We start from the raw sequence: 14,294 nt of genomic DNA, 5'->3' as shown, positions 1-14,294 counted from the left end.
GTCCTTGGTTGTAACGAGGTAGATAAACACTCCAGAACACATCAAACACTATAGTATGATTAAACCATGACTGTATTTATTTACAATATATTCGATATGGAGCACACATAATTTTGTATCGTGTAGTCTCTCTGCAGTCGGCCTCTCCCTCTCTCTCTCTCTCTCTCTCTCTCTCTCTCTCTCTCCTCTCTCTGTATTTCACTAGTCCTGGTTATTAATATTCAATAGCAGTCGTAGTTCCACTAACGTCATGCTAGATTCGTAAAGTCTCACTGGCTTCGAGCTGTTTTTGAATATACCAACAATCTGTGTTATTTATCTGATCCAGATCCCGTCACCTTAATTTTCCACCTTTTTGCTGTTTCTTCAGTGTTACTCTGCAGTCCATCCATAACCAATAAGCTGTAGCCAGAGTCCACATCTTCCCCTGGAAACGCCATACAGTTTAATGTCTGGTTCTGAAATCTCTGGCGTTCTGTTATACAATCAATCTGAATCTTTCCGATGTCTCCAGGTCTCTTCTACGTTTACAGTCGTGTTTCCTGATTCTTAAAGCTATGATTAAACTATGTTCTGTGTAAAATTCTGCTAGGCGGCTATCTCTTTCATTTCTTCCACCAGTCCATATTCACCTTCCTTCCCTTCCTTTTCCTATTATCTAATACCAGTGTCCCATCACCAACCATTTCATCGTCTGCGGTGCTACTTGGCATATTAACTTGTACTACTATGGCGCGTGTGGCCTTCGTGTCTATCTTGGCTGTGACAATGCAGTCACTTAGCTGTTAGTGGTAGCTTACTCACATTACTGTTTTCTTATTCATTAATAGAACTACTCCTACATTACTCCTATTTTATTTTGTATTTATAACCCAGCACACATCTTTCCAGAAGTCCTGGTCATCCTGTTACCTAACTTCACTAAGCCCCACTATATCTAACTTCAACCTTAACGTACCTGTCCGGTTAAAGGACCCGTAGACAACTAGTTTTGTTTGCCTGATGACGACACCTTCCTGGAAGTCCCCACCTGGAGATCCAAATGGGGGACGATTTTACCCAGGAGGATGTCATCATCATTTAACCATACAGTAGGGCTGCTGTTCCCGGGAAAAGTAACGGGTGTAGTTTCCCCTGCTTTTCAGGCATTTGCAGTGCCAGCACACATGTCCATGTTGGTTGATGTTACAAGGCCAGATCAGTCAGTCATCCAGATACTCGCTGGTGCAGCTACTGAAAACATCATCTTCAGGAACCATACGTTTCTCTGGCCTCTCAAAACATACCCCTCTGTTTTGGTTGCACCTATGGTATGGCTGTCTGTATCGTTTAGCCACGCAAACCACCCCACCACGTCAAGGTCCTTAGTTCGAGGGGAGATAGCCCGTACATATAGTTTAAATTTTTCCATGTTTTCATATCCTTGATATGCAATCATGCTCTGAAGTGGAAGAACAAAGCATGTTAAGGCCGTGATGACGCTTCCAGCACGTAATTTGAATATGAACTGACAACTGTGAGTACTACTACTGGAAAGGAGTCCTCTGCATAATTCTATAGTTTTTTTTTCTCGAAACTCTGAAGTTGTTGAAACTTATCATTTACTTTTGTTCCAATGTATACCATTATATTTACGTAATATCACAGTAGTAACCCTTTATAACTGACTGCTTTATTTGTTTATCTTAATTTTAATCAGTGCTCTTTCAGTGTAAATTGTAAATAACGTAACATTAGCAACTTGTAGATTTCTACTGTCACATACACGAAAAAAATGAAATATCTCCGAGCGCGCGCGCGCGCGCGCGCGCGCGCGCGTGTGTGTGTGTGTGTGTGTGTGTGTGTGTGTGTGTGTGTGTGTGTGTGTGTGTGAATATATACACAAAAATGTGCATAATACAGTTTTGGAGGTTGCAAGATGATAAGCAACCTACACTCGTACGTAATGGCGCGGGTTCTTCATTGTAAGTAACCGAAACATCTTCTACTTAATAATAATAATAATTTGTTTTCATCACTTAAAATCGTCGTGAGGCATAATTACAATTAAAAAGACGTTGTATCACGTCTTGTTTTGGTTGTAGGGCATCGCCACCACAAGGAAGTTTCGTCAGGTGGGGAAACAAAACACGAAATGTAATGTAAAACGCGAACTAGCCGTATGAAGATGAACCTATCGGTTCCAAACCGGTAACGGCGCTGATTAAATAAATAAATAGCAATGTAAAAAGTGGCTGGTTGCTGTAATCTTCTGTGTAAGAGTCAACCTATATTTTGTACACCGCCACGTGCTCAATATGTCAGTTTTTGACAAAATAGCATGAAACTATCACATTTGTGTGAGCTGTATTCTCAACGCTTTCCCAGGGGAATCAATAGCGGTAAATGGTCTACAATCTTGTTTGGTTGGGATATTTAAAGTACCAGTTACAAAAATGCTGTAAACAAAGAACCACTACTCAGACTGACATCAAATTTCAAGAGAATATATTCGACGATGGGGCAATAAAAAATTTGACTAAAATTGTCCCAGTAGATGGCACTGTAAGTCTCATAATGGAAATTTGATTGGCTATAGATGACAGATTAATACGACATCTATAATGTGAGATGCACATTAAGCCAGCCGTGCTGCACAATTTTGGCATCCAACAGTTGTGGCACAGTTATTCAATTCAGTCCATCCACCATGGCAAGATCATACCATATCGGATGACAAAAATCTGTTTTTAATTGTTCTGAGGACAAAAACCGCATAAAAAGCAATAACGACATCGGTTTTTAACTGTTCCAAACCGCCCAAAAAGCAATAATGAAATCGATTTTTAACTGTCGTGAGACTGATGCAAGACATATTCGGTATGTTGTCCATCGGTTTCCACCACAGGCTGAAATCTGGGAACAGCACGTTTCATAACAGATCGAAGACTCACAGAGTCACGTTCAAAACGCATTGCGCAGTGCTTGCCTTCAATTTAGCTACATTTTTAACTGGACCACTGAACACATCTTATATCGCTACAGCCAGAAGTCACACAGATTAGGATCAGGTGATCTGGACGGCCAGGCTGCAGGAAAATGACGACTGATAATTCTAGCGTTTTCGACATGCCTCTGCAGCAGCCGTATCACTGGCTGTGCAATGTGAGGAGGAGGGCCACCTTGCATAAAATAGATCATACCACACATCCACTCTGTTGAAGGGTCGGCATGACGTTGGTGTGTAAAAGACTCTCATAGTGTAAAGGTGGCAGAGGTAAAATATGCGGATTTAAGTGCCAAGAAGTCTTCCCTGAAAGTACACTCCTGGAAATGGAAAAAAGAACACATTGACACCGGTGTGTCAGACCCACCATACTTGCTCCGGACACTGCGAGAGGGCTGTACAAGCAATGATCACACGCACGGCACAGCGGACACACCAGGAACCGCGGTGTTGGCCGTCGAATGGCGCTAGCTGCGCAGCATTTGTGCACCGCCGCCGTCAGTGTCAGCCAGTTTGCCGTGGCATACGGAGCTCCATCGCAGTCTTTAACACTGGTAGCATGCCGCGACAGCGTGGACGTGAACCGTATGTGCAGTTGACGGACTTTGAGCGAGGGCGTATAGTGGGCATGCGGGAGGCCGGGTGGACGTACCGCCGAATTGCTCAACACGTGGGGCGTGAGGTCTCCACAGTACATCGATGTTGTCGCCAGTGGTCGGCGGAAGGTGCACGTGCCCGTCGACCTGGGACCGGACCGCAGCGACGCACGGATGCACGCCAAGACAGTAGGATCCTACGCAGTGCCGTAGGGGACCGCACCGCCACTTCCCAGCAAATTAGGGACACTGTTGCTCCTGGGGTATCGGCGAGGACCATTCGCAACCGTCTCCATGAAGCTGGGCTACGGTCCCGCACACCGTTAGGCCGTCTTCCGCTCACGCCCCAACATCGTGCAGCCCGCCTCCAGTGGTGTCGCGACAGGCGTGAATGGAGGGACGAATGGAGACGTGTCGTCTTCAGCGATGAGAGTCGCTTCTGCCTTGGTGCCAATGATGGTCGTATGCGTGTTTGGCGCCGTGCAGGTGAGCGCCACAATCAGGACTGCATACGACCGAGGCACACAGGGCCAACACCCGGCATCATGGTGTGGGGAGCGATCTCCTACACTGGCCGTACACCACTGGTGATCGTCGAGGGGACACTGAATAGTGCACGGTACATCCAAACCGTCATCGAACCCATCGTTCTACCATTCCCAGACCGGCAAGGGAACTTGCTGTTCCAACAGGACAATGCACGTCCGCATGTATCCCGTGCCACCCAACGTGCTCTAGAAGGTGTAAGTCAACTACCCTGGCCAGCAAGATCTCCGGATCTGTCCCCCATTGAGCATGTTTGGGACTGGACGAAGCGTCGTCTCACGCGGTCTGCACGTCCAGCACGAACGCTGGTCCAACTGAGGCGCCAGGTGGAAATGGCATGGCAAACCGTTCCACGGGACTACATCCAGCATCTCTACGATCGTCTCCACGGGAGAATAGCAGCCTGCATTGCTGCGAAAGATGGATATACACTGTACTAGTGCCGACATTGTGCATGCTCTGTTGCCTGTGTCTATGTGCCCGTGGGTCTGTCGGTGTGATCATGTGATGTATCTGACCCCAGGAATGTGTCAATAAAGTTTCCCCTTCCTGGGACAATGAATTCACGGTGTTCTTATTTCAATTTCCAGGAGTGTATTTGTATGGAGTGTCGTCATGTATGGAAGTGAAACTTGGATGATAAAGAGTTTAGACGAGAAAATAATAGAATCTTTTAAAATGTGGTGCTACAGAAGAAAGCTGAAGTTTACATGGGTAGATAATGTAACTAATAGGGAGGTACGGAATAGAATTGGGAAAGGAGATGTTTGTGGCATAACCTGACAAGAAGAAGGGAGCGGTTTGTAGGACACATTGTGTGGCATCAAGGGATCACCCGTTTAGGTCTGGAGGGAAGCGTGAGCGGTAAAATCGTAGAGTGAGACCAAGAGGTGAATACAGTAAGGAGATTCAGAAGGGTGTAGGTTGCAGTAGTTACTCGGAGATGGAGAGGCTTGCACAGGATACAGTAGCATGGAGAGCTGTATCAGACCCGTCTTTGGACTGAAGACAACAACAATAACAGTGTTTACCAGTGATGGTACAGTAAAAGGATACACATGACTCATCTCCTCTAGGACGTATGGGCCTATGATGAACGATGCCGTCAACCAGCACCTTACAGTTACCTTTGCAGAATGAAACTGTAATGGTTGATGTGTGATCGCATTTTCCGTTGCCCGTAGTCTGCAATTCTGTATATTGACAAATCTTTGGAGATGGATATGAGCTTCGTCTTTTTGCGGAATGTTCCATGGCCATTCATTTTCCACTTTCAAGCAACCAATTCCAGAGCAAACGCTTATCTTGCTGGCAGGTCAACATGAAACAACTCCTGAACTTGGTTAGTTTTGTATGGATACGATTGGCTCTTTCGTAGAATTTTATGCACCGTGCTCACAGGAATGTCCAAAGTTTGGGCACTTGCCCCCCCCCCCCCTCCCCATGCACTAGCTGTTTGCACACCATCACTCGACCCCTCCAGCAGGTCACTTCTTCTAATGACGTCGGATCAATTGTTTTCCGCCCTCTGCCAGACTGCACTTCAAAAGAACCTGTCTTTTTGAACTTTGTAATCATATTCTCCAAATTCTTGGCAGACATCGGACCAACGCCTTTTTTCGCGCCCCTAAGTATGTATAACATCTGCAGAGCTACTGGCACACAATCACCGCTCTTGTAAAAGATTCTTTCCAGCAGCGCGTGATTCTGCTTTGAGACAGTGATGCGAGCATTTCAGATACAAACTGACTATCGGCTGTGTAGCACATGTCTTTTATTTTGCATATTCTGCAACTTACAGCGTCATCTAGTTTTAATACACACATCAAAGAAGTTATGCATCACCCCGGTTCCCAGAACTCCTGAAGATAGACGTTGACTACGGGTATTGTACCACAGACACAGTCCCTTTGACTGTTCAGAGATGTCATTAAACCCGCCCAAAGATATAAACAACATGCATGAGCAGGACATATTAGACGGAGGGAGACCGACAGCCGATCCGTTCCAGTCATTCCACCAGGAACGAGGAACAAGGCTCGTGTTGTCTGTAGTTCAACCATGCCTAGACGGTCAATACCGCGGTTCGATCGCGTCCGCATTGTTACTTTGTCCTAGGAAGCGCTCTCAACAAGGAAAGTGTCCAGGCGTCTCGGCAGTGAACCAAAGCTATGTTGCTCGGACACAGAGGAGATACAGAGAGACAACGGCCGATGACATGCCTCGCTCAAGCCGCCCAAGGCCTCCCATTGCAGTGGATGGCCACTACCTACGGATTATGGCTCGGAGGAACCCTGACAACAACGCCACCATGTCGATTAGTGCTTTTCGTGCAGCCACAGGACGACTTGTTACGTCTTAAACTGTGCACAACAGGCTGCAAGATGCGCAGCTTCACTCCCGACGTCCATGGCGAGGTCCATCTTTGCAACCACGACAGCATGCAACGCGGTACAGATGAGCCCAACAACATACCGAATGGACCGCTCAGAATTGGGATCGCGTTCTCTTCACCGTTGAATGTCGCATATGCCTTCAATCAGATTATCGTCGGAGACGTGTTTGGAGGCAACCCGGTCAGGCTGAACACATGAAACACACTGTCCAGCGAACGCAGCAAGATAGAGGTGCCCTGTTGTTTTGGGGTTGCATTATGTGGTGTCGACGTACTCCGCTGGTGGTCATGGAAGGCGCCGTAACGGCTGTAAGATACGTGAATGCCATCCTCCGGCCGATAGTACAACCACATAAGCAGCGTATTAGCGAGGCATTCTTCTTCATGGGCGACAATTCGCCTCCCCATCGTGCTCATCTTGTGAATGACTTCCTTCAGGATAACGACATCGCTCAAATAGAGTGACCAGCATGTTCTCCAGACATGAACGCTATCAACATGCCTGGGATGGATTGAAAATTGGTGTTCATGGACGACGTGACCCACCAACCACTCTGAGGGATATACGCCGAATCGCCGTTGAGTGGGACAATCTGGACCAAGAGTGGCTTGATGAACTTGTGAATAGTATGCCACGACGAATACAGGCAAGCATGAATGCAAGAGCACGCTCTACTGGGTATTATAGGTACCAGTGTGTACCGCTATCTGAACCATCACCTCTCAAGGTCTCGCTGTGTGGTGGTACAACATGCAATGTGTGGGTTTCATGAGCAATAAAAAGGGTGGAAATGGTGTTTATGTTGATCTCTCTTCTTATTTTCTGTACAGGTTCCGAAACTCTCGGAACCGAGGTGATGCAAAACTTTTTTTGATATGTGTATTTTCGTAATATTTTATCCCCTAATGTGTTCTCCTTCTTCAATAATATTCAGTTCAAATTTGACATTATTCTGAGAAGTGGTACTTCTTACAGCTTTTTTTTTAACCGAAACTTTAATTATAATTACCTTGCATATGAAGTGTGAGGAAAAAATGCCAGTCTTGGCGGTCAACATGCAATTCCGCAAACCAGTTCAAGACAAAAGCGTATCTAGCAAAACATAGTCCTGTTAATAGATTTACTAGAAATGCTATTTAAGAAACTAGGCTTTGGCAAAGCTGTAACTGCGTGCTTGAGGCCGAGAACAGGTAGCATGAGCTCTAGGCTGTGCCAGAGCTGTCCCACCTGCTCAGTGAGACGAGTGTCACTTCAAGTCTCCCCAAAAATAAAAATCTAGTTGATTAGGGTCCAGCGAACGTGTACGCCAACACTGAACTCCATGATCAATCCATTTCTCTGGAAACGCCTCATTTAAACAGTTACGCACATTAATTCCGAAGTATGGTTGTGCACCATCATGGTGAAACCATAGCTGTCGCTGAACACCAAGCGGAAGGTTTTCTAATGTGTCAGGCAAAATATTGCAAAGAAACATAAGATGAAAGGGTCCATTCCACTTGTTCGGCAAAAGGTAAGAGCTCAAAAGTACTCTTCCCACGATTTCAACCCACAGGTTTATGCCAAAGTGTGCCTTGAAAGCCACGTTCATAGGTGACATGTCGCTTGCATTCCGACGAACAATGGCTGTTATGGAGGCTGAAAGTACCTGCACTAGTGAAACTAGATTCGTCAGTCCATACAATCTTATTTATCTGCCAATTGGTGCAAAAGCCAGAGGTGAAACGACGTGTAATGATAGACATGCAGTTCTTCATCGTGCAACGCTTCAACAACCAGTCTTTGAGAAACCTGGAACTGCCTTGCAATATCACAGTTACTTTACCAAGGTGATAGCTGAACGGTATCAAGAGTAGCGTCCCCTGTTTGTGCAGCATGTCTAGTCCTTGGACGATCTCTGCCCATTACTTGTGGATGAAGATTACCGGTCCCCCGAAGTCGTTGCTCCATTCCATGAAAAACACTCTTACTGGGATGGCATCTTCGAGGGTTCTGTGCAGCATACGCACGAGCAGTATCAGAAGCTTGCTTATTGGATGCACGCAGCATATCGACGTATTCATAGTTTTACATGAAGTTGACAGGGTCAGTTATGGTTGTGCACTGTGCAGTTAGTAGACACATGAATGCAGTAGCCCATATTCATGTGATAGGCCATTTTCACGTGACGAAATGATCTTCCGCTTATAAACGACATGAACTAAGGTACGGACGTCTAAAAAATAAAAAGGGAACCTGACGAGGATTCGAACCATAGATCCATGGTGGATGTGGTTTTGATGTCACAGCAGTCTACTCAGGGAGTTACGGTGGCTGGTATGGTAATGCGGAGTGATACACATTCCTCTGTACATTCCGATGTGCTGCATGTGTGTCAGTGTTCCCAGCCCTCATTTTCATACATGTGTTTCCACAATGCAATAAATGCACCTGATCTGATTTTGCTACATGAACTTTTGTCTTGATTCCAGATGAGGAACTGTATTTCACCTCCAAATGTATCACTTTTTCGTCATCCTGTCTATTGTGTTGATAGATTATTAATTTTCTTACACTGAAAGTAAAGACTAGCACTGCTATGATGTGTATCAGCTAATGTTGGTTTAACAGTGTTTCGTATTTCTTACGTTCGGGCTTTTTATGCCCCCACTGATTCTCTTATATAACTCATTCATTCATAATATGTGGCCACATATTTCTATACGTTACAGTAAATACTGGTCGCGGTTTGGAGTATTTAAAAACACTGGTGTCACTAAAACTAACGTTCATTTAAATTCATCATCCCTAACCTTTATCGCAAGCTTGGTTAAACTTACAGAATGTGTACTCCAACGTATACAGTTTTTTCCAGATAGCCTTGTGCGCTCATCGCACATGATCCTCCTCCTATATTGCCACATCCCGCTTTCATAAATATATTGTTTTCTTTGGCTTTAACATCATTGTCCCAGTCTATCTTATTTTTGGATTGTTTGCTATGACAAAACATAGCCAGGTGTTTCATATCCAATACTGGGCACAGACTGATTAGGGTCACTGACGGGATCAGTACTCATTTTTCGACAGATTCACTGTAGTCTCTTGAAATTTATTCCATAGTTATTGATGGTCACTTCAGCAAAGTACCATCCATTATTTCTTTGACACTTTACCATATGTTTTCTTTGGCGTTATACATTTATTTTTCTTCTTTTTGTAGTTTCTCATGTTGCCTTCATAATGAAAAATACATAATAATAAACTTCATATGACAGTGACTAGATGCTACACAGTAAAAAATTTTAACACTATGTAACAAACTGCTCCATTCATCATAATTTTATATCTGGTTAAATGTAAGCATCACACAAGGTTGTAACAAATTACCCCATATAACACGGCGTTCCGTTAATCGAACCTATTCTATACTAACATACGCTGTTGTCCTATCGGGCTTGAATAATTTTCAATAAACCTGCTATTTGTAACCAGTAGAGGTAAAGTTAAAGTTAATCTTTGGAAAAATTTCCTTTCCAGAGCGCAGGTGCTATGTCGCTTACACAAAATGTTCATTAAATTTTGTAAAAACCTGACTTAAATGAGACAGAAACTTAATGCATCATATACCATAAACTTAATTATTTAAACTTCCTTTGATTTCATCAAGGTAAAAAGCATTAAGTGCTCTGACTTAAATATCGCTATGATACCTTGGTAAATCACATACGCAAATATCAGGAAATATCTTTCGCTTGTATTTTTATTTTTACTTAACGGTTACAATAACTTGATAAGACAAGCAGTTAACTCTGACTGCACAACCAAGAAGTAGTATTAAGAATCATAATCATACCAGTAATAAGACTAGCAAATAGCAATGCACAATGAGCAACGAGAAATGATCTTTTTCAGCTTCTATGGTCTGTTTTGTCAATTCACTAAACCAGAGAGCAGCTAAGAATTATAGCCAAACTCCCTAAACCTCTCTGTATATATCTACTTTGGAGCACACAACTACAAAGCAGAAATAAACAATAGCAGCAACTGCAAAATCGTAGATGATATGTTATACCATGTTACAGCAAAATGTGTAACACATTACCCTAGTTGCAGGAAAACTGTAACCAATTTCCCCATGTTTTAGCAAATATTACAATAAATTGCCCCATTTTACACTAAAGTTGTAAGATATTGCCCCACGATACAGCAAAATACAATGAAATACAGGTTTTCATTGGAACTAGTCTACAGATGTCGGTCAGATTATATTTACATGTCTGCAGCAAGAGGATGTCACATTTCCAGACATCCTGAACTTCACAAATTGCCCCATATATCACCATATTGTAGCAAAATCGTCATGCTTCTTTACGCCAATGTCAGGAGAGCCCAAGACCAAGTGGTTCTGTAATGGATGGAAACGCATTCAAATTTTAATTGCTATGGAGCCATCCAATTTTCATGTATTTTTCGACAAACACATGTCAAAGCATTCATAAGATGGACTTGTCTCCCTTATAGGAAATTGAATGATATTTAATATTTCAGGGCAACACGTGCTGACACCTTGAACTACCACCGAGTTAAAATTGTGGGAGGTGGCACTCGAGCGCCTTGTCTCGTGGAATTGTCATACGTCACCTCCAAACACACAGGACACATGTCAAATATGTCTGTATATGTCCCATATGCCACGAGAAGTACTTAGTGTGGATAAGAAGGTTTAAACCATAACTATACATTTTGCTGTGTATAGAAAGAAAGTGCGATTTCGAGAAAAGATATTTCAGTAAGTTCATTAAATAACAGCATGGTATTTTGCTTATCTTTCCACATACACTGCTGCATGGGAACAAGTAGCTCATGATCTTAGACAAATCCGTGGACATATCAGAGAACTGGGAAAGTTTTGTCTCGTGTACGGCATGAACGTCATAGGCCTCATATGTGGAAGAAATTTCGTGAAAATGAATTTTGTTAAAAAAAAGTATCACTTTTCCGTGCATTATACCTACATATATTGGGTATCTATTAATACCTCCTCCAAACTAGTCTCCTTCCTGTTGTATATTTAATAAAGAACAGCTATAGTCTAGTAAGGTCATCCGAAGGCCAGTATCAGTTGCAAAGCGATTTAGAAAAGATTGCTGTATGGTGTGGCAGGTGGCAGTTGACGCTAAATAACGAAAAGTGTGAGGTGATCCACATGAGTTCCAAAAGAAATCCGTTGGAATTCGGTTACTCGATAAATAGTACAATTCTCAAGGCAGTCAATTCAACTAAGTACCTGGGCGTTAAAATTACGAACAACTTCAGTTGGAAAGACCACATAGATAATATTGTGGGGAAGGCGAGCCAAAGGTTGCGTTTCATTGGCAGGACACTTAGAAGATGCAACAAGTCCACTAAAGAGAAAGCTTACACTACAATCGTTCGTCCTCTGTTAGAATATTGCTGCGCGGTGTGGCATCCTTGCCAGGTGGGATTGACGGAGGACACCGAAAGGGTGCAGAAAAGGGCAGCTCGTTTTGCATTATCACGTAATAGGGGAGAGAGTGTGGTAGATATGATACGCGAGTTGGGATGGAAGTCATTAAAGCAAAGACGTTTTTCGTCGTGGCGAGATGTATTTACGAAATTTCAGTCACCAACTTTCTCTTCCGAATGCGAAAATATTTTGTTGAGCCCAACCTACATAGGTAGGAATGATCATCAAAATAAAATAAGAAAAATCAGAACTCGAACGGAAAGGTTTAGGTGTTCGTTTTTCCCGCGCGCTGTTCGGGAGTGGAATGGTAGGGTGATAGTATGATTGTGGTTCGATGAACCCTCTGCCAAGCACTTAAATGTGAATTGCAGAGTAATCATGTAGATGTAGATGTAGATCTCCGTCTGTATTTAAATTTGTGTTTACACCGTACACAGCAAAGTGAATGAAATGTTTGATTTCAAATAATGTTCTGATGTTGGTAAGTGAACTTTATAGCCCATAAAATCTGTGTTCAGTCAAAATGGTGAGGGTAATAGCCTGATACCGTTCTGTGTTGGGTGCTGTGTAAAGCCACGGTTTTGGGAGGGGATGGTGAGGCCTTTGGGGCGGTGGGAGCTTGGGAGTGTGCAGGGGGAGAGGAGGATCACAGGATCGACTGCTCGGTTCCTTTCAGGTCTATGCAAGTATTGCACTATTTCCATTACTAAATTTCACTTAAATTGGTTGATATTTAACAAAATTGAACACGGAGGTACTTGAACCCAGACGTCTGTCGGGATAATTGATTGGATTTAAGTGGGGTCGTTTTGTAAAAGTTTAAACAGTAACTGCGCTGAAAATAAATTTCTTTAGGAAAATTACACATTACTGGAGTCAAGCCCTGAACACTGTGACGATAGGGCTGTTAGGACAATTTGATGGATATGAAAGTGGTGTAATACTTAAGTGTAAGTAAGTATTTGAATTACGAAATTTGACTTAAATCAGATAAAATTTAAGAAAGTTACACATGCTTCAGGTCGAAACAATGACCTTCAGACTAAATAGATGTTTCGGCAATTGGGTAATCACGTAACCTTATATAACTATGGATTATATAACTACGGATTGTTTCAGGACGCTTGGGCTGTTTGTGACCTTGGATTGCGTCATAGTTTTTTTCGACCTAGGACAGTTGCCTAATAATGAAAGTAGGTTAGGGAAATTAGGGTATGGCCTTGAACTATTCCACTCCTCACTCTTCCGTCCTTCTCACGCCTCATGGCGCTCAAAATAAAGGAATTGTTCACCTTCAGTTCGAGGCGCTCCAGAAATTCTCGTGAAGTTTCGATTCTGTTGACCGTGTGCTGCTCTGTGAGCTATTTTGTACCCACCTCGCACACAATTATTGTAAACCACGGGTTTCAGTAATGATTTCATCCAGAGGACACAGGTAAATTTGTGAAAACATTGCAATCATCTAGTCCGAAATCAATCTAATTGTCACGAATCATTTCTTCCCCACCTCATCAATCAGTGTTGAGGGACGCCCGCTCTTTGTTTATTGTGAACGTTCATCCTCCAGCATTCATCTTACGATAATACATGTATAGAATATTATGGTCTATCACACCATCCCAATAAAAAATTTTGATTTCCTTTAGAAATTGGAATGACATGTTTCCGGTTATAAGAAGAAAGTAGATTACGCTCTTACGCGAGAGTCAGAACAGACACTCATTTCAACACGGAACTGCAGCAAGAGTTTTCAGCTACTGAGACAGTTCATTACTGACATTCGGATTATTCAAGTATTAGGGGAATATGTTGGCACAGCACAACACATACAAGGTCACAAACAAAATGGTTTTCTTATGCTTCCAGGAATTCGAATCCTTTATCAGTTGACAGTTGCCCTGTTGTATGTGACAATCTCGTCTTAGATAAAAAAAAAAGAGCGGGAACTGCTTTTAGTTCAAGAAACAGACTTATTCTATTTAAACGTGTTTAAGAATACAATTGCAGTATGCAAATTACACAGTAAAATCTTTTACAAATTCATTTTAAGACTGATTTAGGACAATTTTGATTATATGTAATACACTCCTGGAAATGGAAAAAAGAACACATTGACACCGGTGTGTCAGACCCACCATACTTGCTCCGGACACTGCGAGAGGGCTGTACAAGCAATGATCACACGCACAGCACAGCGGACACACCAGGAACCGCGGTGTTGGCCGTCGAATGGCGCTAGCTGCGCAGCATTTGTGCACCGCCGCCGTCAGTGTCAGCCAGTTTGCCGTGGCATACGGAGC

This window comes from Schistocerca piceifrons, chromosome 1, assembly GCF_021461385.2.
Source record: "Schistocerca piceifrons isolate TAMUIC-IGC-003096 chromosome 1, iqSchPice1.1, whole genome shotgun sequence".
Classification (NCBI taxonomy): domain Eukaryota; kingdom Metazoa; phylum Arthropoda; class Insecta; order Orthoptera; family Acrididae; genus Schistocerca; species Schistocerca piceifrons.
The sequence above is the reverse complement of the archived record's forward strand: the minus strand, read 5'-3'. Positions refer to the sequence as shown.